General features: G+C 39.2%; 1 long non-coding RNA gene across 1 annotated transcript in view; it reads right to left on the bottom strand.

Moving 5' to 3' along the window:
* Positions 1–13,080: 13,080 nt before the first annotated feature.
* LOC132372439 (uncharacterized) overlaps positions 13,081–27,085 on the bottom strand; it is a 71,159-nt gene continuing 57,154 nt past the window's right edge. Inside the window, exon 3 of the long non-coding RNA XR_009505190.1 lies at positions 13,081–13,155. This is a non-coding gene — a long non-coding RNA (uncharacterized LOC132372439). The remainder of the gene's footprint in view (positions 13,156–27,085) is intronic.

Here is a 27,085-nt window from a genome sequence, read left to right on the forward strand (position 1 = left end):
AAATTGTTTACAGTTTGTTTTTCAGAAAAAGAAAACCAATAAAGAAAGAAGCAAATTTCAAAGCACGAAGAGCTTATGATGCCATCTTTTTTTTTTTTTTTTTTTTTTAATGGAATAATACCATGTTGATACCTTCCTGAGTTTTTTTGGGGATTTTTATTTATTTATTTATTTATTTATTTATTTTTGGCTGTGTTGGGTCTTCGTTTCTGTGCGAGGGCTTTCTCCAGTTGCGGCGAGCGGGGGGCCACTCTTCATCGTGGTGCGCGGGCCTCTCACTATCACGGCCTCTCTTGTTGCAGAGCACAGGCTCCAGATGCGCAGGCTCAGTAGTTGTGGCTCACGGGCCCAGTTGCTCCACGGCATGTGGGATCCTCCCAGACGAGGGCTCGAACCCGTGTCCCCTGCATCGGCAGGCAGACTCTCAACCACTGCGCCACCAGGGAAGCCCCCTTGATGCCATCTTTTTAAACAGCACAAGTACACCCTAAATCGTCACCTAGCTCTTTAGAAATAAGCGTCTATAAGTGATTCAGTTGTTTTTGTGTTCTTATCTTTTTTATATTTTTACTATCAGTTTAAATAAAAGCAAGCTGATCTTTTCTGAGCTCTATATTCCCACTAACTGAGCATTAAAGGCAGTCTGTACCATGGCTTACTTTGTTGAACCCACTGTATCAAAAACAAGATTCCTCTGTGGACTCCATCAAATAGAGTAAAACAGGGTACAGAAAGATTAGTGAGTTAAGCTGAACAAGGCATGGTTCTGATATGCCCTTTTGGCCCTTTTGAAGTTAAGAATCAGAACCAGTTTTCTACAAACAGTAGGCTACCCTCAGTGAGATGCTGTTCAAACATCTGCAACATATAAGAGTTCTAATTCATAATGGCGCTTGTAAATTTGGCCCTGGCAAATAGAGGGGCCAGCCACCCACTCCCTCAGGACATGTAGGCCACTGTAACTGATTATGATGGCTCAGCGGGGTTCCAGATGTCATTTCTCCACTCACTGGCTAGAATCATGGCACCCAACTTTTTTTTCTGTAACTCTAAATTGGACCGCAAGGAGCCTTTGTCACCCTTCTGTCCCACAGTTAAACTAATTAGGAGCTAGTATACTTCATAACCATTGAGTGAAATTTGCACATTCCTATAGTTATCATTATATGAAAGCAATCTTTTCATATTTAGGCTCAGCATGTGAGATACCTCAGGTTGGCCTGAGGTCTCTGACCAGCAGAGGAAGAAGAGGAAATGGGAGAAGCCAACATACCCTCAGCGTGTGGCAAACAATGCCCCAGACTGCTGTGGTCCTCCTCCCGGCTTAGGATGGGGATGGAGAAAGGAGGGCAGGAAGAGGTCTGCAAAGGACTCTCCTCCCATCCTTCACTCTCTACCTAAAAAGCCTCCCAACCCCTCCCCACCTTTGGAGACAGACCTATAGACTCTAGACAGAGCTAATTTTCAGTTCTTGAGCCAGAAAACAGGGCAGACAATCCAAAAACATGAGTTATGTATAATATAATCATATTTTCTGAATCAAAATTGAAACAGACTGGTCAGACACATTGGTCTAGCTGCACATGGTCAAACAAGAACACAGCATAGAGTATTTTTTAATCAGTTCTAATATACACATAGTTTTATTATTCTAACATCACTGAAATAAGGATGTGTCTTGCAATCAATAACATGTTGGTTTAACGTTTTTTCTTGATTGGTGGTACAAAAAATAATGGTGTGTCTTACAATCAATAGCATCTTAGATGTGATCAAATTGACACCAGGATTATCCCAGAAAATCCAGGAAAAACAATCTGTTTTTACACATGTTCAAACCTTGCAGTTCTTTTTTTTTTTTTAATGAATTAGCATGTTTTTATTTATTTATTTATTTTTGGCTGTGTTGGGTCTTCATTTCTGTGCAGGGGCCACACTTCATTGCGGTGCGCGGGCCTCTCACTATCACGGCCTCTCTTGTTGCAGAGCACAGGCTCCAGACACGCAGGCTCAGTAGCTGTGGCTCACGGGCCTAGTTGCTCCGCGGCATATGGGATCTTCCCAGACCAGGGCTCGAACCCGTGTCCCCTGCTTTAGCAGGCAGATTCTCAACCACTGCGCCACCAGGGAAGCCCCAACCTTGCAGTTCTTTAATCCCAACTGGATTTCAGAGGCAGAGTGTAATGGTCTGTTTCATGTGTCAACTTGCCTGGACTCTAGTCTCCAGTTATTCAATCAAACGTTAATCTAGGTGTTGCTGTAAAGGTATTTTGTACATATGAGGTTAACATCCTCCATCAACGGACTCTAAGTAAAGGAGATTATCCTCCATAATCTGGGTTGGCCTGATCCAATCAGATAAGGTTTTGAGAGTAGAGCTGAAGTTCCCTGAGGAAGAAGAAATTCGCCCGCATCAGCTCCTCCCAGAGTTTCCATCCAGTTCTTCCTGTCAGCCTGATGTACAGACACTGAACTCGCCTAACCAGCTCTCGCAGTCACAGAAGCCACCTTTTTGCAATCAAACCTTTTATATATATTCTACAGTTCTGTTTCTCTGTTGGAACCCTGACTGATACAGAGGATCGGTGGTATTTTTTTTTCTCCTAATATTTTCTCCCTTTTTGACATTTATTTAACTGAAAAGGTAATACATTTCCCTGTTCCTTATATTTATTTAAAAGATTTCTTCCAACTCCCTTCACCATCCTGCCAGTTCCTAATCTACCACCTGTCACATGTAACCACTATAATTATTTCTTTGTGAGTAATTCTAAAGTTTTTTATGCATAAGCAAATAAATACAGATATACATCTCCTCCAACTCCCACAAATCTTCAAAAAAGAAAAAAAGGCAGCCTGCTACATACAAATGTTCTGCACTCTGCCTTTTTTTTTTCCTTAATATTCCTGAAAGGTTTTTCCATTTCCGTATGCAAAGAACTTTATACTTTTTTCCTCAGCTGTATTATATTCTATTGCATGTCTATACCATGATTTGTTTAATCAGTCACCTATTGGTGAACATTTAACTTATTTCAACACATTTGCTAGTATTCACAAGGGAATATCCTTAAAAACATTTTAAAATATAAATGGATAGATAGACAGCTAAACAGATAGATAGATAGATAGATAGATAGATAGATAGATAGATAGAACTGTACATAGTGACTTATGTCTGTATAATCATTGCGTACTCTGAGCAAGAGTATGTGTAGAAGAACACACAAGTGGAATTACTTAAAGGGTTAGAGGGTACATGCATTTTCGATTCTGAAAGATCTTCTTAAATTGTCCTAAATTTCCCACCATCATCAAAGAAAGTATTTGGTTAGAAAGTGCTTGTTTTTCCACAGCCTCAGCAACACAAGTGTGTCATTGATCTTTGGAATTCTTCCCAATTCAATAAATTACAAAAGTACATTTCAGTGGATATATCATTTACATTTCACTTAATAAGAGTAATATAGAATATCTTTGTAATATGTTTGAGTCCTTTTTACTTCCTTTGCTGTACAACCTCTGTGCATATTTTTGGACTAGTTTTCTACTGAGTTGGTCCTTCTGTATCATCCAAGAGTCCTTAGATATTAAGGAGGTTACTCTTCTATATGTGAAATGAGAATACTAATATTTTCACCAGGTCTTCTTTTGTCTTTTGGCCCTCTTGATGGTCCCACCATATAGAATTTATTTTTATGCATTTTGATTTATCAATCTTTTCTTTTTATGGACTTCAGATTTTGTGTCATACTCAAAAAGGCCTTCTCCACACCAAGGTTCTAAAGACATTCACTATTTTTTTTTTCTATAGAATGTTTGGGGTTTCTTTTTTTACATTTAACTCTTTATTGCTTTTCTGATGGCTGACCAGTTGTCCCGATATCATTTATTAAATAGGCTACTTTTTCCCTACTTATTGAAGATGACTTTATCATAGAATTTCTATATATATTTGGATTTAGTATGTTCCATTGGTTTATATGTCTATGAACCAGTACCACATCTTTTAGTTAGTAAAGCTTTATAATATATTTTAACATCTTGGCAGGGTTAATTCTTCCTCACCTTCCTCCACATCACCATGGCTCTTCTTTCAGATGGTTTTCTTGAGTATTCTATTTGTGGCTGCACAGGAACTTTAGAAACAGTTCTCTGTTCATCCCACCTTGCCCCCCTCCCAGATATTTCCATACTGGTTTGTCTTATCACAGTCCTAAAATTCCCCCATTAGATATAATGAATCAAAAAGCCATAAGCATTAGACAACGGTCTCTTACCTTGTGCTGTGAACTGGGACAGCCACTGCATCTCTTAGGGTTTTAGTTTTCCCCTTGACAGAATAGGGACACAGATAAGGAGAAAAAGTTTTACACAGATGTTCTCTAAGATACCTTCCAGTTCTAAAGTTTTTCAGTTCAATGTCAAACCTCTTGTTGGGCGTTTTAATTAGCAGTATGCTCATTTCTCATAAAAAGTGCTTGCTTTACAATTTTATATTACAAACCATTGGAATTTTTGGAATCATTTGCCATAATTTGCAGTAGAGGAGAAGACTGAAATGAAATGACTTACTTCCCCTACAGATCAAAATTTAAACAGTAGAACTCCCACTGAGTCCTTTTTTCTAAGCCATTTACCTCTTCTAAGTGCAACATAGTATAAGCAAATGATCCGGCACCCAAAAAAGTACCAACAAACAACAGAAGTTTCAGAAGGTCTGCTTCTATTTTTGTTTTTGCTTCTTTTTCTCTTTTTACCATATCTGTAAATTGATAGCTAACCAGACATTGTAAGATCAAAGACTCTGAATGCAGTTTTCTCCCACATGACTGAGTGGCCGCTGCGCACATTGATTACACATCACCGGTGAGTAACTGGGACAGTACTCCACTCTAAATTGCATGTCATGGATGAGGGTGAAAAAAGGAACCAATAAAAACTTTAGTTGGTTGCGTTGCTCTGAAAGGTACATTATTTTTTTTAATCTTGCCAACAGGTTGGCACACTACTGGTCTGTGACACCAAAATAGCACCGTAGTTAAATGTTTGGTGGCTTCTGATCAACTACCTGATCTATGAACCACCTAGATCCACGAATTAAGAAGCTGAGAAAGCCTCTCTCTGTCCACCTCAATGCTATTCATGACTTTCATTAACAGGTTTTTCCTTCTCCCTTTTCCTCAATGGCTCTGTTAGGTGGACTCTGTTAGAATGGGGGCTATAAAGCACAAAACCAAAGAGAATAGTTTATTTTCAGGATAGTATTTTTATCCTTTCTGCAGAATAGTGCCTTACATATGTAATATGCCTCCTTCTGCAAAATGAAGCATTCTTAAAGTGATTGACCTACATAAAAAATCTCATCTCAGCTTTCAAAAATTCCTGTGCAAAAACATAAAGCTAGAATAGAAGGATCTGCATTTATTTCAATAAGTCAGAAGTTACTTGGGCACTAATCCTCATGGGAGCTGCATACAAATACCTGGACATCAAAATATCCTTGACTGGGTTGACTTTTAATTTAGGAGTTTACTAGAGCCTGCAGCTAGACTGCTGGAGTCTGTGATAGTGTCAGATTCCATAAATGAAGCATGGAGGACTTGGTTAGCGGCCTGGGTAGAATGCCAAAGAATGCCCTGGGGACATGCTAATTCAGTACTCAAGGTAGCTTACCCTTCTGTGAGCCAGTACTAAACCAGTGCCCTATAAAGGTGTTTGAAGTACTGCAGGGCAGTCTCAAATTTTTGCTATCAGCTCCTCGCACTTATTTACAAAGCTCTTTTCTCTGGCATTTGCAGGGCAGCTGCAAGGATAATAAGTTATAGCTGCCACATCAAATTTCCCTGCAAGCAGAGACTGCCTGGCACCCCACCACCAGCCAGGGTTTCCTTGAACCCCCTTCCTGATTGGTAAGGGAGGCTGGTGAGAGAACGAATGTCCAGGGAGAGGACTCCTCCAACACTTCCAATGGGTACGTGACGGGAATAACTAGAGAAAAGAATAACGGACTATGACCATCTCTTATGTCTTTTCATCTCTTCCCAAGATTCTGCTGAAGGAGGAAGCTGTTTAGAAGTGCCACCCTGCCACTGCCCAGGCATTTCCACCACTCTAAGAGTGGAGAGCTGGGGCAATTATTGTAGGCAGGAAATCTCATCAATGGCTGCAGCTTTCTCTTTAGTAGGTGGTGGCAGGAAGCTACTCAAGAACCTAAGGGAACCCAGCCCCTGCCATCATTATGTTCATCATCTTAGGAGCCCCACGTCCTGAACTCATGCATGTGTATTCCTCACAAACCTATTTCTGAGAAATATTATTTTCCCCTTTTTACAGAAGTAAGAACTGAAGCTGAAAGAAATTAAGATACTTGTCCAAGGTTGCTCAGTTACAAGCAAGAGAGCTCCCAATCAAACCTATGCCCATCTGACGCCAAAGCACGGGAAATGGGTGGTAAAATTACACGTATCTAAGTTTCAGCTGAGTTTCCGAAGACCAAGAATAATACAAGTGGCAAGTATTGCCCAAATCCTCAAGTGAGATTCTAGAGCACCAGTAAATGTAGGGCGTGCTGGGAAAGTATCAAACCAGTTCTGTCAGTGTTAGCCTACCTCACACCTCAAGGGTTTAATGAATGAAGACACTAGAGAAAATGCTTCTTTTAGAGAGACTTGCTGGGCTACCATGGCACCTCTCCTCTCCTTTCCCAGGGACTGAGGAGGAAGGTGGGTCCCCATTACCTCAAGCCGAAGAGAGGAACATCACAGGACACTGGAAAAGTCTAATGTGTGTCCCTTTGACTTTGAAAAATAATAGCTCATTCCCACTGGGCAAAACTAAAGGAAAAAGATGGCAGTTGGAAGAAAGGGGGCTATATTGGGAGTGAGCTGTCCTGCTACAGACACAGGAAAGGGGTAGGTTTATCTGAAGAAAAGCTGTTTATGTTTCCTCATAAAACGGCCCCTTTGCTCCCGATCTGCTCTCTGGCTGGGCCAGCTCTGGAGGGGTCAGAGCAGCCGCTTTCCAGGGGAAGGAAATACATCAAGAGCCAGAAGCTGACCACAGCTGCTCTCCCACTGCTGGTTGACAAGCCTGAAGCAGACTTGAGCTGGGTAAGTGAATTTGAAATACATTGGGCTTATTTTTTATTTTTATAAAACAGTGGACTAGACAGGAATCATCTGATTATTAGACTGATCTGGGCTTTTAGCACTAAAACAAGGGGATAATTGATCCATCTAAAAGTAGCTTTAAAACTATGAAACCTGCTTGAAATGTCATACAGGAACCAGGGAGAGGGAAGAGCCCACCGAGCCTGTATAAGAGGCATTTCTGAAACGAGTCAAAGTTACTTTATGCTTTTCAGCCGCTCTGAGCCCAGCTCATTCCACGGGTAGCTTATACACACTCAACGCTGCCTCATATGAATTATGGAATGCCCTCTTCCTTGGCATGCTCTCTGGGGGGATTAAGTTTCTAAAGGTCTGCCGGGTCATGTACGGCATGCACTGTTTACCCTACAGCCCTCCATCATTTTGTTCACAGCTATCTGGCCACCCTACCCCACCCCACCTCCACTTATGAGAAACTAGCAACTCCCAGCTTTGCACACCTGATGAGTATATAACTCGGTACATTGGGTTGGGCATCACAAAACACCTTTTGCATTTCTTGGTTGTGCCATAGTCATCACATCTTTGCTTCCTATGTTTCAAATCAATCTTCTGGTGCCTCAGTCGCAAGTCCTATGACTACTTGAGAAACAGCCAGAAGAACTCATTAGGTCTGAGTACTCTGAAATCCCCAAAGTAATTATTTCTTAAGCACTACTCCAGACAAGCGATGGAGGCCCAGGATAGGAAGCAATTTGTCTCTCAGGAGCATTCATGCAGATGACGTTTCTGCAGTTGTGAGAGAACAAACAGGGAGCAGAGGCAGGGAGGAAAAGGAACCGTCCTCATGATAAAGTACGTACAAACTACATCTGGACTTCGGCGTGCATTTTGCATTTTTAAAATATGGGACGCAGTCTAAGCTTACAGATTCAAAACTGTATCTAGATATAGCCATAAAAATATGTTTGTCAACATTCTGTCATGCTTTTTAATTTCCAAAAATGGTCATTAAAGAGTATAACGTGCCTTCTCATTTGAAGATGAAACTCCTGATGGCACCTAAAGAATGGTTTTAATAATATTTTGGGTAATATGACCATACTCACTGTATACAATGTTAAGTGATAAAAAGGTACAAAATTGGACATGCAGCATGTATATGTATATGGCAGCATCTAGCCATGTCCCAGCTTGGGGATCTCAAACATGTTGAGTTCAGATACCCCCAAATACACATGTGACCCACAAGCCCACAAGGCATCCAGGGCTCTCTGCTGAGTCATTGGGTCCCAGAGCAGACACTGTCAGCACCCCAGCAGCTTTCCTCAGGTCATATAAGGCAGGTTACACTGCTTGGCTTCCAACTGCCTTTGGGCTTTCTCTAGCATCCAGAGTCTGCTCTGCCTGCACCTAGAACAGGCTGGAAGTGACCGATAGTTAACATTTCCATCTCTACCAGTGTTCCACCAATGACTGACTAGAGTGGTGGTATAAATAAGCCAACTTCTCACCCCTCCAGCGAGACAATTCTGAGACACATGTTCTGTCCTGACTGTTTGTGTTCTCCCAGTAGAATTAAACTCCAGTTACCCACAAAGCTAACTGGCTTCATAACTCAACATTATTGGTGTTTCCTTAAGATCATCCCCAAAGATTGTACCAAGTCTTCATCTCAGGTTATACTTCTGTGGAAACCCATACTGAAACAGCTGGTGACGCAAATGGTTCTAGGAAGCAGATCCTTATCATGGACTCTGGAATTGGATACTGATAAATTGTGGGGAGTGATAACTTAGCTGTGGAATCATAATAAGGAAGACTCTCAACTGTGGTGAACTGGGATGAGATTAGGGTGCACTCACTTATGCAATATCCACAGAATTAGGGAGAAATTATAAAGACTGTGAGGTTTTTTGATTAGTTCGTTGCTGTTGAACATCACTGATGCACTAAAGGAAAAGTATTGACAGGCTCAGGTCAATCAATCAGAGCACACTGAGGAAACGAAAAGATGGCCTCCGTGACAGCCTTTAGAGACACTTAACTCTTGCAGCTAAAAGAGCAGCTGCTGAATATCAAGCCTAGAATCTGAGATTAGCCATTACAATGAGAGACTGAGTTGAGTCCAGCAAGTCTAGAGAAGACCCTAGATATTGAAGGAGTGGGATTCAGAAAACTGAAACAGGGATATCTGGTTAGACACACTTGAGAAACTTGAACCCCTAGGTTTCCCTAAATCTTCTGAGCTGGCAGAAATTGTCTAATCCCCCTGCTAAGATAGCAGCTTTCTCTTGTCTACAGATCATGCAAAATCCACACCTATGGCAGATGTCTCACAAGATAACACTTGCCTCCTCAAGATTTGCTCCCACCTCCTCTGATTACTTCCAGGCCAATAACTAGGGTTAAGTCTCAGCATGATTAAACGTGGGTCTCTCTGATTGGAGGAAAGGGATTATCTATGAAAAGAACTGGAGGACCTGGCTACTACGTCATGCCAGGAATGGGAGAACATGCCTGGGAATGGATCTTAATGGTACTGAACCAAAGGAAGCAGAAAATACTATTGAGTAAAGGAAATATTTATAATATAGGAGTACTCTCCTGTGACTCAGGATTGAACATCTGGAAGAGATAGATACCTGTAACCTGTTCTAATACCTTGCTGGAATAGCTACTTGAAGCTAGGAACAAAATGATGGTCTACAGTAAAGGAGATGGAAGTCAGAACTTCCTTGCCAGATGTTTAAGGAAGGGGGCCCAAGGTTGGTCCAAAGGTGGACATGCCAGGATGTGTCTATTATACATAAAATCAGAGGACTCATCAGCTGTATATGTTCCCCAGGAGGCCAGAGAACACTCTCCACTAAAGAAACAGTAATATGCTACTGATGTGTACAAGACATTTTTGAAAATTTCAGTGCTGGATGTTCTCTGTAAGCCAGGATTGATGGTAGGGTTAATGGTATGCAACTGGGCTCCGTGGTATCAATGCGGATGAATGGATTCTAGAATTGCAGAGGCCAAGTAGCAACACTAACAATAACCATTACAGCAACAAGTCTAAAATGGCATCAGAGAATCCTGACCCACAAAGATCTGTGGCAATGGCTAATATATCACAGTGTTCCTTGGATGAGATTGATTCCAGGTCCAAGCCAATTCTCAGACTCAAAGCCCACTGGTTGAAGAAGAGTCTGACTTCTTGAGGAAGGACACCGTGACACCATAGCAATTATAAACATAACAAATTCCCCAATCCTTCTATAAAGGGACCTATAGATATTCATTACAATAAAGATAACACCCAGAGGACTTCCCTGGTGGCTCAGGGGTTAAGAATCTGCCTGCAAATGCAGGGGAAACGGGTTTGAGCCCTGGTCCGGGAAGATCCCACATGTCACGGAGCGACTAAGCCCGTGAGCCACAACTACGGAGCCTGCGCTCTAGAGCCCGTGAGCCACAACTACTGAAGCCCACACACCTAGAGCCTGTGCTCTGCAACAAGAGAAGCCACTGCAATGAAAAGTAACCCCTGCTCGCCGCAACTAGAGAAAGCCCATGCACAGCAGCCAAGACCCAACACAGCCAAAAATAAATAAATAAATTTATTTTTTAAAAAAAGATAACGCCCAGATTATTTGAGAACAGTTGGCTACATGGTCTGAGCTGACACTCTTGAGATATTAGGAGATTCAAAACATCGTCATAGTCCCACTGTTAGAAGGGGAACTTACAGAGGCAAAGCAATAATTGGAGATCTGGACCAAGAATCCTCTTGTGGTCGTTTTCCCAGTCTGAGTGCATAATTATGGTAGATACATTTTAGCAGTTGGTATAACCCTCACCTCTGTTCTCTAACCTATGGAATAAGAGCTACAATAGTAAGGAAAGGCAACCTGTAAGTCTCTAAATCTGCCCCTTCCCCATCCAAGACTGTAAATCAAAGTAATACTACGTCCTGGAAAGAATGGCAAATTAGCGTCACCCTCAAAGTCCTAAAGGAGGCAGGATGGTGGTCTCCAACTAATCTCCCTGTAATTTACCAGTTTAGGCCACACAGAATCCCCATGGGTCACAGAAAATGATAACGGACTGCAGTAAACTTAACTAAATGGCAATCTTAGTCACTAGAGCAGTGCTGGATGTAGTATCTTTACTAGAAGAAATTAGCACAGAGTCTGGAATGAAGCTACAGATTTGAAGGAGTTCTTTTCGATTCCCTACAGGAAAGAGTATCTGAAGTAGTTTGCATTTGCTTGGATTGGAGAGCAGCTCACATTCATTCCTACCATATACTTCACGCCAAAAGCTATTGGCCTTTTAGGATGTTTGAACAACATCTTAAAGGCACAGCTGAGCCGCCTGCTATGGGATGGATAATAGCCTATGAGGTTAGGATGCAGTACGTATTTTGAACGAATGGCCATTATCTGCTGCTCTGTGTCAACAGTTAGGATTGAAGTAGGTCCGGGCACCAAGGAATGAGAGTAAACGTGGCCCTTCTCACCATTAGTCCCAGTAAATTATTCAAGGAGTTTGTGCTTACTGCTCCTTCAGCTTTCAGGTCAACTGGACTAAAGATCCTGGTTCCTGGGTGAGTGGAAATACAGTAAAGGACAAAGTAAGGGTCCACTAAACCTAAAGCTATGACTGCCTCCCAGGCATTTTCATCGTTCATGCTAATAGATCAGCAGACAATGTGAGTTATTAGACAAGCAAGAGTGACCAACTCTCATGGCGAGCTGGAATTTCTTCTACAAAACAGGCACAGAGGTTAAGTATGTTTGGGAGTCAAGGGATTTAGAGGGCACCTGCTGAAAAAAAATTTTTAAGCATTTGTGACTGGTCGCCACCTTGAAGAATGAATGACAGAATGGAATGAACTCATCATGGAGCATGAGTGGATCTGAGCAGTGCCAAGGGGCAGACTGTAGCAGAGATTGTCAGTGTACCACCCATACACCCTCAAACTTTACCATTGTAGTGCACAAAGCTGACTTCCAACTGTCTAATGACCCTCTCTGGTGGCCAGAGCCTCTCTGTCCACACACGTGGTAGGTCGGAAGTGTCAGAGAATTAACAACCCACAGGAGCAGCATTCAACCAATGACTGAAGGGAACTGGGGTATAAATGCCACAGTTCCTTTCACGTGGGGTGAGGATAACCCTGAGGCACACGTTCTGCAGTTTCCTAGAGTTCTTCAGTGAGTTTCCAGTTATCTACAGGGGTTACTTGCTTGACTAGGATCCCTTTATTGGCTGTCATCTCTCCCCTATTTCATCTTCCCACCCTCTTACCAGGGTTTCCTGGAATCATCCTCATATAAATTACTCGTACTTCAGTCTTCATCTCGGATATACTTCTAGAAGAAGCCAAACTAAGAAAGACTCCCAGGTCCCTGGTGGAGGGATGTTCACATGTGATACTCAAACAGGGACCAAGCGAAGTCTTGTGTCATGGACAGGATCACTTCTGCTGGGCAATGAGTGATAACGCTAGCTACAGACAGAATGCAAACCCTTCTCTGGCCCTGCTGGAAAGGGTGAAATGCTGTGGGAGACTACAGGAGGCTGGGTTATCAATGGGCAGAGACTCAGGTCCAGTGCACGTCCTGGTAAGTTCAGTAACGCCCCTTACAGCATCCCTTTGTCAGGTTCACTCATCTGAGACTTCCCAGAAATCAGGCCCTCTCCTTCCTTGGACAAAATTTCCCACCTTAATAGGTACATCTCTGTTACTCTTCACTTCTCCACTGCCATCCCATGCCACACATCCCCCCAGCCCACCTTTTCTCTTCAGGCTTTCTTGAGCAGCACTTCATCCCTCCTCAAAACTTACACTCCTCTTCTCTTTTATAATACACCCAGAAGCCCCATTAAACCTGCAATTCATATCTTTAATTATTAAGCAATTAACAAAATTAAACAATTAAAAGCTATTTAACTATATTTAACAATAGCTTGCCTTTTCTTGAGTGTCGGGAAAGTTTCATCTTCAGCCCCTTCCAGAAGATAAGAAGAAATTGTTGTGTACCACCTTTCATTTGCAGCAAAGAAAAAAGAAATAAATCAGGACAGTCTAAATGACCACGTTCTGTTACATATGTGTAAACAAAACACAACACAACATTAATAGGTTTTATTTCTTAGTAGTAAATTTACAAAGGGTTCTGATTTCCTTTATTCTTTTCTCTGTTTCCCCAACCTTCTGAAAGATACTACATGTACAATCTCAAGAAAATGCAACTATGTGTATCATTTTAGAGTCCATAGATTGTGGACTCTGTGGTTTTTCAAATAATTTGTCTATATTAGGAGGAAGGAACTAACAGGCCCTTGTTAACTTCGATTTCAATTTATTTCCCATTGACAGTTTTTCAAATTTAAAACACATGCACACGAGTAACTATAACTCAAATTCCGTGAATTAGAATACTACTTACCTATTTACAACTATAACAAAACTTGAAATTATTTTTTTCATGTGTATTCATGCAAACATAAAATCAATATCTAATCTTACTGAGTATTGAATCTATTCACAATTTTTTAAATTACTATCTGGCAGCCCCAAAACAATTCCAGCTTCAGTTAAATTTAAAGATAAAACTTATAGGTGCAATCTAATACACGACACAAATGAACCGATCTACAAAACAGAAACAGACTCACAGACATAGAGAACAGACTTGTGGTTGCCAAGAGGGCTGGGTGGGGGAGGGATGGACTGGGAGTTTGGGGTTAGCCGATGCAAACTATCATATATAGAATGGATAAGCAACAAGTTCCTACTATATAGCAGGGATTCCTGAATACAGGGAACTGTATTCAATATCCTGTGATAAACCATAATGGAAAAGAATATGAAAAAGAATGTATGTATATGTATAACTGAATCACTTTGCTGTACAGCAGAAATTAACACAACATTGTAAATGAACTATACTTCAATAAAAAATTTTAAAAGTAAAAAATAAAAAAATTTTAAAGATAAATTCAACAGTATGAGAGCTGATTCTGACCAAGAATGAAAGACCTTATTAGAAGATCATGGTTAAGCACTGGAAATTTGCTCTCTTATAAAATTTCTCATAAAATAGCTAAAGATCATCTTGCCTGAGAAGAGCAATAAAATAAAAGCTACTATCCTTCAAGAGAGCCAAAGGTATCTTTCTGAGCTGTTGCCTTCACTGCTCAAGAACATACTAGAATATAGCTCTGAGGCACAGGACGAGCTTCTATGAAATCTCATCCATTTACATCCTAGGCATAAGGAAAGGACTAGAAAAGAATGAGTAAAACTTGAAAGCTTTTCACTACATTCTGGATTAAGTTCCTTCCTTAGAACTGTCTGAAACCATTTAACAGAAAGTATGTAAGGAGATAAAAATTCAAAATAAAATAAATTAAATTTAGTACAAGTTAATTTACCATAGCTCACAGTAACTAAGAGAGACTATTTGAACAACAAAAACAAAGAGCCATTTCTGGGATAAACTGCTAGACACATGTCAAGTATTAAGTTGGAACTACATGAAATTGCCCAGGTTTGGCCATTTTTCAATCAAATGACAATTTCATATGATTTCACCTAGTATTTTCTCTTACATTTGCACAACTACAAAACTCAGAAAAGTAATATTTGGTTGTTATGCTGATTTGAAAAACAACATGCAAAAAAAAAAAAAAAAAAAGACAATACTTTATAATCTTATCTTCATAAAGTATGGTAAACTAGCCGGGGGTAGAAGGACTCGAGAAGTTGATATTCAGTTTTCAACTAATGTTCAGATGCACATGGTCAAAGACTTATCTGATTCACATAAATTCACATAAAATCAGTCAGAAAACTTGAGTTAAAAACGAATGCTCTTTTCCCCTACTACTTGTAAAATAAAACTACTTGTATTAACTGTTTCAGTTGTTCTCAGTCTGGTCCAGAGCACTATATTAGACAGGAATAGGAGGAGAAATTTCTCTCTTTGAGAAATTCTCCAATGGTATTGTCTTCACAACAATTTTTCAAGTAATATGTTAGCATAATATTTGTTGAGATTATGACGCAAAGATGTTTGAGGTGGGAAGCAGTGTGGAGGAGGGGGAGGCACTAGATAAGCCAGATCCTTGACACACATTTCTTTGCTTGGTCTCCCAATAACCAGTGACACATACCACCAAGACCGCCTGCCCAGCTCCACTCCCAGAATCTCTCCTTGGCTTTAGAATGTGGTTTCATCTCTGTCTGAAACCTTTACAGGAAAAAGGTAATATGGATCCTTGAACATACAAGGTATATTAGGAATATTTTAAAGGGGTAACCATTTATATCCTCCTTCTTAAAATACTCTATTTTCTTGGAAACCTTGACATCAACTCATTTGGTTTTCCTTCGACCTCTTTGACTCTTTTCAAATTCTCAGAGCAGCTTCTCCTCTCTATCCAACCTCTGAATGTTGAGGTTCCTTGGGGTTTAGTCGTGTGGTTTTTCTCTTTTTCTTTTTCTCCCTGATACCTTCCACTCCTGTGGCATTAAATAATATCTATATGATGACAATTCCCAAATTTATATCTCTAGCCAAGATCTCTTTTCTGAGATCCAGATCCACTGCCTTCTTAGCATTTCTACTTGGATTTTTCTCCCTCCCAAGTAAAAATTAGAAACTGAACTCTTAATTTTTCTCCCCAGAATTCATCCTTATTCTATATCCTTCATCTCAGTAAATGGCACTTCAATCTCACCAGTTGCCCAAATCAGAAACCTAGAAGTTATTCAACTTCCCTTCCTAAACCTATCACAACCATCACTAAGTTCTATCAATTCAATACAATGTGTGAGTGTGTGTGTGTCTCCAATTTTATCTACCTTTTTCAATGTCCATGGCCATTTTCTAGCCATGCCACCATCATCTCTCACCTATACTACTGCGGTAGTACCACCTTACCAAATTGTTCTTCACAAAGCTAAAAAGAGCAAACCTTTAAAAGTACAGACCAGGTCAAATCAATGCCAAGGGTAAAACCTTTTGACAGCTTTTAGGATATTAATCCAAGACTCTGCAGGATTTTGATTTGGTCTCTGCCCTTCTCTCCAGCCTCATCTTGGGCCTCTCTCCGCCATTCTTGGCCCATTCCTACCCCGTTGAGCAACTGACCTGCTGTTCCATCACCTCCAATACTCCCCTTGCTATTCTGTTAGCTAATATCTTAGGCTTCTGCTTAAATGTCACTTCCCAAAGAGGATTTTTCCTGATCCTCCAAACTAAATTAGGCTCCTCCTACTATGCTTCCTCATAGTAACCTACATTTTTCCTTTAAAAGACCACAATTTTATTTATACTTATGTGTATTTAATGTCTCTCCCACTATTCCACAAATGCCTTGAGGGCATTTTATTCACCAATACACCCAGAGTCTAGCAGAGTGCATAAAATGTAACTCTTGTTTGATAAATATTTGGAATATCTGAATCAGCTTTTGACATTAATAATTTATTTTCTGACACAATAGCTGTGTTAAAAAATAAAAATATCAAATTTCTTGCTCTTGCCTGGAATTGCATCAATTCAGTTTGATGTCATAGTTTACTTTTGCTGATTGGAAGCTCTGTTTCGCCCTTAGATATAATGATTTTTTAAGGGGAAACAGATGTTTTTATCATCACAATTAATTTATTATCATAAATGCAGTTTGAGAAATGAAGATCTTTCAAACGTCCGTAAGGAAAACAATAACAGAGTAAGGGTCTTGGCAATTTATTTATTTATTTTTTAACATCTTTATTGGAGTATAATTGCTTTATAATGGTGTGTTAGTTTCTGCTCTATAACAAAGTGAGTTGCCCGCCAGTGCAAGATGGTAGATTGAATACATATATTTACCATCCCTTCCTGCAAAGATTTAATTGAAATGACAATAATTTATGCCAAAAAAAGAGAGAACAAATTCATAGCAGCCCCAAGAAGAGGGAGTGACATTAACAGATTTGAATGATTTCTAGAAAACAGAAAGCAGGTGGAATTATGCAGATGGAAAAGGAGGGGCTGGGGGAACAGACTGCGGTCAAGAACATGCGGAGGAGAAGGCAGCAGGGGAAGGAGAAGCCACTCTTCCCAGCTCAGCTCCAGAGAAGCTCCAAACCCTGAACTGAGTGGGAAGGGGGGCAGAAATCAGGTGATCAATCAAAGGACAGTCTCTACAGCAGCTGCAACAGCAGCCCCCTCCCCCAACTTGCCTCCACGTCCACGTGTGCAAAGTGACTGGCAGCAGCAGCATTTTGCCCTAGACTAAAATCAAAGAAATGCTCTCTATAAACATTGAACAACACACCTGGAAAGGGCAGGGTTCCTAGAGTGGATGGGATACCACAGAATTAGGTGCTTCTTATTTAATCGTCCAGTAGACGGGCCAGCTTGGCTATATACTTCCTGCTCACACATTCCAGCTGACGCCCACACCCGCATACTATACACTCACAGCCAGCCTTCCAAAGCAGGGGAGAGCCTTGTAGGAAGAACCACTCTACAAAACATACCAGCTAGCTAGATTCATCCATTGAATCCTTTATTTAGTTCTTATCACGTCCAAGCACAAATTATATAGTATTATGCTGGGCACTGTATAAACATTTCTGGAATGGGGTAAACAAATTAACGAAAGATGAAATAAATCCCTCAAAGAGATTGTTGCCTAGCAATAGGCTTACAATCATCATTCTCCTAAAACTTTGTTTTGCAGTTGACAGAACTTGCAGCATTTGCATGTTTACTACCTGTTCTTTCCCCCAGTTTCAGGAACATTACTTTCTCCTCCTTCTTTGTCTGATCCTTTTCATTTTATTCTCTAGTTGTGCTTCCTCTTTATTTACATCAACTATGGAAATTCCTCCAAAACATATGGTTATTCTCTCTCTCTCTCTCCCCTCCAACCTTCCTCATTCATTCTTTATCAATTTGTTCTCTTTCTTTCATTTGCCCAAGCTCCTCTCTAATGCCCCGTCTTCTGGGTATTTCACTCAGATGTCCCTTGTTCACTTGAAAACCATCACCTGCCATCTGTGAGATGGTGACATCTCACAGCAATGCCACCTACTTACAGTCATTTATGTGAGATTTTGACTCACTTCTAATTAACTTCTCTCCTTCATTTTCTATACCCAGCCAATCTTTCAGGTCTGTCAACATATCATGGAAGTATTATATGATTTAAACTTGGCCTAATTCCACAGAAATATTTAAGATGGCATGTAGAAAGCACATAAACAAAATAGTTCATCATAAATTTAAAAAATCAGAACTAAAGAAAGTAGAAATTAGAATACAAATACAATATCGGGGAGGACTAAAACACAAATACGTAGATTATAAAAGCATATACAATTGTTCTAATTTAGTAAAAGAACTGGTTTTGAACAATATGATGAAGAAAATGAAATGAAAGATGTACATTCATAGTTTTCAATGTCCAAATATGAACATTGTTTTCATAAGATGATGGGGTGTGGAAGAAATTCAACAAATAGCAACCTTCTCTCCTACCCAGGTTTTCTGTCAGCTGAGAAATTAGAAGAAAGGAACAAGCCAGTGAAGCTACAATAACAAGATTACCACTGATAAAGCTGCAGTTTGAGAATGTGACCTATATCTGTACACGAATAGGCTTAACACACTGAACCCAGAATTAGGTCGACTCCCTCTGCCAGTCCCTGCCGTGGCCCCCAGTAAAGGCAGCAGGGCCCCCCTTTACCACGGCTTCCAGAACAGCAGAGGACAGTTGAGAGCACACTCTGTGGACAGACTCACTCCCAAAAAGAAGAGCAGAGAGAGGGAATGAGCTGCCCTTGCCCAGTTCTTCCTTCCAAAATCACCCATCAGATTAACTCACCCCTCCCCAAAGGAGGAGCAGGTGAGGGGCAAAGAGATATATAGTTTGCAGCCTCCTCCATGTGGAATCAAGAACATGGGAGAAAAGTTCCTTGTTCCCAACATCAGGGTCCCTGAGGGATGTGGCAAGCAAGGTATCTGACAACTTCCCTGCAGTGAATACAGTTTAAAAAAAAAAAAAAAAAAAAAATATATATATATATATATATATATAAATGTGTGTGTGTGTCTTACTGAAACCTGTAATTGTAACACAAAAAACCCGATTCACTGAAAGGAGTTCTGATGGCAGCCTCAACAATAAAAAGTAGAGCATAAAGATTTTCATAAAGAAAGCTTCATCATGTGCACCTCGGATAAATATAACCTTAGTTTATTTTACTTGTAATTTTTTCTATTACAAGAAATTCCACCTTAGAATTTATATCTTCCAATCCAACTCATCGCACTATTAAACACCCTTTCTGTACAAATCCTTTCTATCAGGCTGCATCATTGATCCATGAACACAAAATACTCATGTGTCGTTGCTTATATTGTTTCCATCTGGAATGTCCTTTCCTAAACTTTCAAATCTTAACCATCTTTCAAAGAAATTCTAAGACTGCCTTCCTCACAAAGCATTCTCTAATTACTCCAGACCACATCGGTATCTGTCTTTTCACTTCTTAGAGCACTTAGAGTCTGCATCAAAATTCTGCTCATATATTTGTGTTGGTGTTGGTCATTCTTGTTTGTCATGTATCATCATGTCTACTTAACCAGACTCTAAACTCTTTAAAAGATAGATATTTTGAACTCTTGAACTTTTCTGTGTTAGCTACATCTACCACAGGACTGAATGTAGAGTAGGTGATTAATAAGTACCCGTTGAATGACAATCAGTCAAATTGAGCATGTATCAGAAAACAGATACAAAACAGGATTACAAGTCAGCTGCTCCAAGGTCCAAACTGCATATAATCTTTAAAAATATTCAACTGAAGCTACGAGAGAATTATGACATTTCAGTCGGTTTACATATTATATGTTGTTCCTGCTTCCTCATATAAAATTATACATATGCCCGAGAATGGAGAGATTACATACAAGATGGCAGTAGCTGAGCACTTAAGTACATGAGTTTGGTTGTTAGATTTGGATGTGACTCCCAACTCTTACCAGTTGTGTAACCTTCCTTTTAATTTTGAAATTTTTTATTCCCACAGTAAATTTGAAAGAAAAGTACAATGAGCAGCACAGTTAATAGCTTGCCATACTGATAATATAGAGAGAGATGGATACCGATACACACACACACACAGACACACACTGCCCTTTGACCAAACCATCTGAAAAGAGGCTGCAGACCTCATGACACTTTGGCACATAAACTGTGTAATCTTGAGCAACTTACTTCAACCTCGATAAGCCTTGGTTTCCTCATAAGTGAAACCTGGGGAGGGGGTGATTATTAGGCACTCTTAATAAAGTTACTATGAGGATTACATCTTTAAATACTTGGCATATAACTGTTATTATTGTTATTAAGTCCCATAAAATCTGTACATTTCCTATTTCAGTCCAGTACTTGCCACACTTGTAATTGTTCATTTAATTGCCTTGTCCACTGGACTTTTAGACTCCACGAAGGTAGAACTGTGATAACTTACTCACCGTTGTAACCACAGCAACAAGCATTTGGTCTGTGTTAGGGCCACAATTTAAAGATTAAAGACAACACTTTAATCCCTACCTAAAAGGGCCATTGTCATTGCTTGTTGAATACTTAAACAAGAATAATCCATTTTAATGATTATTAACAGGTAATTTATGTTCATTACAGAAAATATGTTTTAAAGAGACAAAAAAAGAAAGTAAAATTCACACATGACCATCCCACCACCCAGAAATAATCACTCAGTTAATACTTTTGTATATTCTTCCAAACCATTAAAATGTGGGCTTTATAAAGCTATATATATGTTTATTAACTGGGTCTTATCGTGTCAAGTGCACAAATACAAATCAAAAAGCACCTTCTTTGCCCCTAATGTGTCATAAAATTTGCACCTTAATTGCTTCTTTGTGATTTGCCGGATTGTAAGCAAACAAAAGGCAGAGGACGTGTCTTATTTGCCTTGGAATTCCTTGGGACCTAGCACATGGTTGTTACACAACTGTTACTGTCAAATAAAAACGAGACCCATTAAAATCTAAAAACCAGCTACAGAATGATGATAAGCGCTTTGGAAAGACCACTTCTGGCAAGTTGTGCCATAATTCTTCTCAAGAACTAAGACCTCAATATATTTTGAGAATTTGTTTTGGGTGAAAGAAAAACTACATTTTAGACTCCTAGATTATGAGCCTTCTCTTTTCATACCAATGCATGATTTCATTGTGATTTTTCATTTTTGATTTTATTGAGTATAATAGAAAAGTTAACTTCAGTAGAAAGAAGATTTTTATTTTAAAGCCTTATGGAGAGGATTATTTTATAGGAACTGATGATATTGTAAATATTCAAATATAAAATACTTTAGTAGTTTTGCTGAAGTTTTCAATCTGCCATTTGATGTGAGCTGGCTCGATTCCCAGAACGAAGTCTATGTGTATTTATTCAGTCGAGTGAGCCCGGACGCATCTCTGAGGACACTGCCCATTCCCTCGAGCTGGCCTCAGAATTCACTATATTCCTGAACTTACCCAGTTCGTTGGGTGGCTCAGTGCCTTGGAAATATACCTGAGGTTTTTTTTCTTCTTTTTATACATATAATCCAAGCCTTTTGTGATCCTCAGTTTCATCTAATAATCTTATCTTCCTATTTCCAGATGTTCTCTTTCCTCCTTGATGTCATTTTATGTAATAAGTGCTTGCCCAAAGCACTGCAAAATACTCATAAACAATCAGGCTGAGCATGCTAAAGTTTTCTGTGAGGTCACTGACAAACAATTCTTCCTACATCTCCTTTCAATACTATGTAGCCATTTTTTTAGGTAAATGAAATATCTGGTATATACAAAAGAATATAAATAAGTCATGACACAAAATAATAAAACAAATATTGAATATTTACTTTTAAAATCTGACTGTTTCAGATTTAACAGATAATATTATCATTTAAAACGTTAATAAAACAGTGAGAGAGATAATAGATAGATAGAAAGATAGATAGATACATACATACATATATAGATGTCATTTATTTAACATATACTCATCCAAACAACTATAAATACTCACGAATGATAAGGCAAAACATGCTCAGGTTGCCTGTGAAGTGTGCATATACATGACAAGTAATAACAGGTTTCTGCTTCCAGCGATATGCCTGACCAGAAGGTTCAAGGAAACATCCCTCTATAGAACAACTGAAGTTTGGAAACAACATATTGTGTGAAATATTGCTCACCTCAGAGGAATAGGAACATTTCCCAGGGACATACTCTCTTTTGAAAAAGTCACTGGGTCCAGACTGGTAGCAGACATCCAGGAGGAGCAGAGTTCCCAGAAGGCGGCGCTATAGTAGCAACGCTGTCTGGAAACTCAGCCTTAAGCCAGCCTTGGGCCAGTACGAGTCTCAGAACAAGGACCTACAACTCACATGCAGAGCTTAGGTAGTTCCAGGTTGGAGGGTACCACCAGCAGGAAAAAAAAAGGAAATTCTCTACAGAACAGTTTCTCAGATTTTCAATTTAGGCACAAAGGATCAAGCAAGAAACTCACAATATTTGATGCCAAACATAGTTGAAAACAAGCCACCAGTGAGAGAGAGGGGAAAGAACAGATCCAGGGGCTATAGAGATTACAAATGTAGCTACAGAATACAGAACAATGACATACAAAATGATTAAAGAAACAGAGGATAAAATCAGAGATCACCTATCAAAATGAGACTGTTAAAGAATGACAGATATATCTGCAATAAAACTTGTGGAAAGGAAACATATAATGTTGAAATCAAGATCTCAGTCAATGGGCTAAACTGAAAATAAAACACAGCTGAAGAGAAAATTAATAACTAATATACACACAGACACACACACGTACACACACACAAAGAAATTACCCAGAATGAAGCAGAGAAGACAGAGAGATGCAAAATATGCAGATACTAAGACATATGGAAAGCCGAATAATGACTAACATAATTCTAATTAAAATTACTGAAGAAGAGAATAGAAAATGAATAAAAATACTGTGCCTGACCTAGAAAACAATCTGGTGAAATTGATTCTAAAAAGAAAAGCCTTTGGGAAAAAAATGTGTTCATACCGATGTACAGTCACATGCTTTAAAGCTTTAAACATGCAATACTCAGCTGAGGCACATTTTACATTTTTTCAGAGATCATTTTCCATGATGCACAGTGTTCAGTATAAAAATTACCTAATAGAATTCTAGTATTTTTAGATTAAAAAAATTGGCATTCCTGAGAGCAATATTTAGTTGTACAAATTTGTGACTGATTTCAAGTTCTCAAAGTCAATACCTGCAGGGGAACCGTATCCATAGGGGAAGAGGAGAACAGATTGGTTATTGTGATGGACAGGAAAAAGAAAGGGAGGTAAACGACATGAAAGCAGCCTTAGCACTTTATGCTGTAGTCCTAGAAAGAAATCTGGTGAAACTCTGCCTCCTACTAAAATTTTAAATTGCTTAGACCTGAAACTTGGAGCATTTAACAAATCTTTAAATTAAAATCTAACAGCATAAAGACTCAGCACCTTTTTGTTTATTTAAAAGGTCATACTTTTTGGTTACTCTTCTCTATCTTGTAAATATTTAAATCATGTAATGTATTATATTTATATTTAATATGCGCAAGTACCACCATACACATGCTTTATAACTTAGTTCATCTTCATGGGGAAGATGAACTAAGTTATGAACTAAGATGAACTAAGTTAAGATACTTAACTCACTCGGCTTTAGTCTCCTCGTTTATAAAAGTAGCACCTACTTCATAGGATGATGGTTAAGTATCTTGCCCAGAATCACAATGTTAGCAAAAAGAACATTGTCTACTAACACTTTTGAGTAGTGTGATTTTTTTTTTAAAACGGGTCATTGTGAAAACTACTCTTCTTATGTGAACATTCAAAGCTAATCCTGCAATGCCAATGGTAGATGAAATCAAATGTAAATTTCTAGTTTCTGGATCATTTCTAAAACTTCCTCTCCATCAACCTTTTCCAAAACTCCCCAGATATTAAAATTAGCCTGGGGACTTCCCTGGTGGCGCAGTGGTTAAGAATCCGCCTGCCAGTGCAGGGGACTCGGGTTCGAGCCCTGGTCTGGGAAGATCCCACATACCGCAGAGCAACTAAGCCCATGCGCCCCAACTACTGAGCCTGCACTCTAGAGCCTGTGAACCACACCTACTGAGCCTGTGTGCCACAACTACTGAAGCCCACGCACCTAGAGCCCACGCTCCGCAACAAGAGAAGCCACTGCAATGAGAAGCCCGTGCACCTCAACGAAAACCCAGCGCCTCCAATAAATAAATAAATAAATTTATAAAAAAAAAAAAAAAAAAAAAAAAAAAAAAATTAGCCTGCCTTCCTTCAGCCACCTATGTGTTCCTCAAATCTCAATCTGCTGAGGCCCTAACGCAACAGGGGAGCTGGAAAAGTCAGGCAGAAACAAAGAGGAAGGGTAGCCGCTACAGGATTCACTTGAAGTCACAGGGCCATCAATAACTGAGCCACCTCTTACTAGCGGTTAGGATATCCAACCCTACTGACTTTGCATTTTTAGAAAATTCTGAGGAGCGGTTAGGGCTCTATTGACGTGGAAGCAGATAGATTATGATCTAAGACTCTCGGGTAAATCTGACAGACTTTGAATGTGGTCTGGCATGTTTCAGGCAATAGATTGCTAACTGAAATTGGGCAATAAATTGATAAAAAAGGGATGAGTTTACATTGAATTGTCAGGCACATCACTGGCCAAAATAACTGGTTACAATAAATGGGATTTGATGCAGGATCGTCTCCATTCATTTTCATCTAGGTTTCAAAGGCTATAGTCCCACTAAATAATATTATATCTCACCGCAAACACCAATGTTAATGTGATCCTTTCCTTCTGGACGACCTGATCCAAGTACCATACAAAAAACACACCACTGAGTACTAAAAATAAATCCAGCATGAGGCAGAGATCTTCCCTTTCATCTTCCACATTGGGGTATTATTACAATTTTAATGATCTGCCTAGGATTTTTCATACACTCTGCTTCTTTTGAAGGAAGGACAGGAAACCTATTGAAACACACCAATCTCCTTGAAATGTCTACAGCAACAGAGCAGTGGGAATATATGCTTTGCTATATATAAAGAAAGAAAAAGACTAAAGCAATCAGAAATGTATCACTTTGGTCTTTTATGATACACTGATGTTCCTTTAGAGAGAACAGGTACTTGTGTTCTAATATTGTATTTTCAGTTACTACATTATTCCTTTAAGGTACTCAGAGTATTAACATCCCCACCAAAAAAAAAAATCTTCTCTCTAAATATTATTTCTGCTTTAGAACTTTGTAGTCAACCCAATGCAATCATTTGATTATATATCTGCTCAAGCTGCTTTCATTTCTTCCCAAAGGGAAATTTAAAAATTTTTTTAAATGATTGAAACCTCATCTATACACTTAGGAAGTCTTATATGCTTACTTAAAATACAAGTTTTGCTGATAAGTACTTAGAAGTGCTAGGAGTTGGGGTAGGAATAATGAAGGAACTAATGTTTGAGCAATTACTAAACAGTAGGTATTCCATAGTGGGTGTATTACTGTATAGTGAGTACCTTCAAATGTTATCACATTTAAACTTCTCAACAAACTCCAAATCTCAGCTAACCCTGTGTGGAAGGAAAATATTCCAAACATTAGGGTCAAATCAATTCACTTTTCTTACAATTCATCAATTACTCAAAGCCATGTCACGTTTTAGTTTGCTCAACATTTGGATTATGATTTAAAAAAAAAAAAAAAAAAACAGTTCCTTTACCCAGAACTCCTAATTGTCCCTCCTTCTTGTGATTGGTAAAACAAATCATTCTCTTATCAACAAGATGATATAACTTCTTGATAAAATTTTGTAGCATAATTTGCTTTCTTCTTGAAGACACTCTTTCTGAATATCTTGGGCTTCATCTTAATTTGGATCATCCAAGGATTTTATCATATTACTAGATTAGTTTTATTGTTTCTTGGATTCCATATCCTCTTTTCTCTTAGATTCATTTTTACTTCTCTTGACATATCTGCAAATACATTTTTCAGAAAAAGTTAATAAGAGACAAAATTTCTGGACCTCTTGCTAGAATTTCTGGAAATGGCTTTTTGGCCAGGTCTAGAATTCTACGATAAAATCTTTCCTTTCAGAACTTGAAATTATTGAACCATTATCTTCCTGCATCTAGTACTGTTGATGAAAAGTCTGAAACCAATGTAATTCCTTTTCCTTTGAAGGTAAGTAGCTTTTCCTCTGAATAATTTTCAGAATGTTCATTTTATTCATCTGAATAAATTTAGTCTTCTGAAATTTATCAGGGATATAGCTAATGTAAGATGTTAAAAACTATTATTCAGTATGGCACTTCATAGGCCCTTTCAATCTGATCACTCATATATTTCATCTATCCTGAGATATATTTATATTGTTTTTTCCTTTCTTTTTTTTCCTTCAATTTTCTATTTTTAGAACTCCTGTTAGATGTTTGTTGGAGCTCATGGATGGATTCTCCATTTGTCTTAATTTGTCCCTAATCAGCAACCATATTTGTAACTACCAAAAATTCCTTCTTTTTCTCTAATAGCTCCTTTCCTAGGGTAGCTTATTAGTTTCAGTGTCTTCTTGTCTCTGGCCACTCACCATGGTTCTGACATGTCACTCCCACCCCTACATATGCTCCAACCTGAGCAGGTCTGACCCCCCAACACAGGGTGGGAGGGAGGCTTCCTTGGCAGCAATACTGGCATCCTTCAAGTAAATGACAAGTTCCTACCTGGGCCCCCAATGTTATGACCAACTGCCACCAGGCAGGTGTTGCCCTTAGAAGATTGCTGTGGGGTCTATACCTCCATAGGACTTTGGTTC

This window comes from Balaenoptera ricei, chromosome 10 (genome assembly GCF_028023285.1).
Source record: "Balaenoptera ricei isolate mBalRic1 chromosome 10, mBalRic1.hap2, whole genome shotgun sequence".
NCBI classification, from domain to species: Eukaryota; Metazoa; Chordata; class Mammalia; order Artiodactyla; family Balaenopteridae; genus Balaenoptera; species Balaenoptera ricei.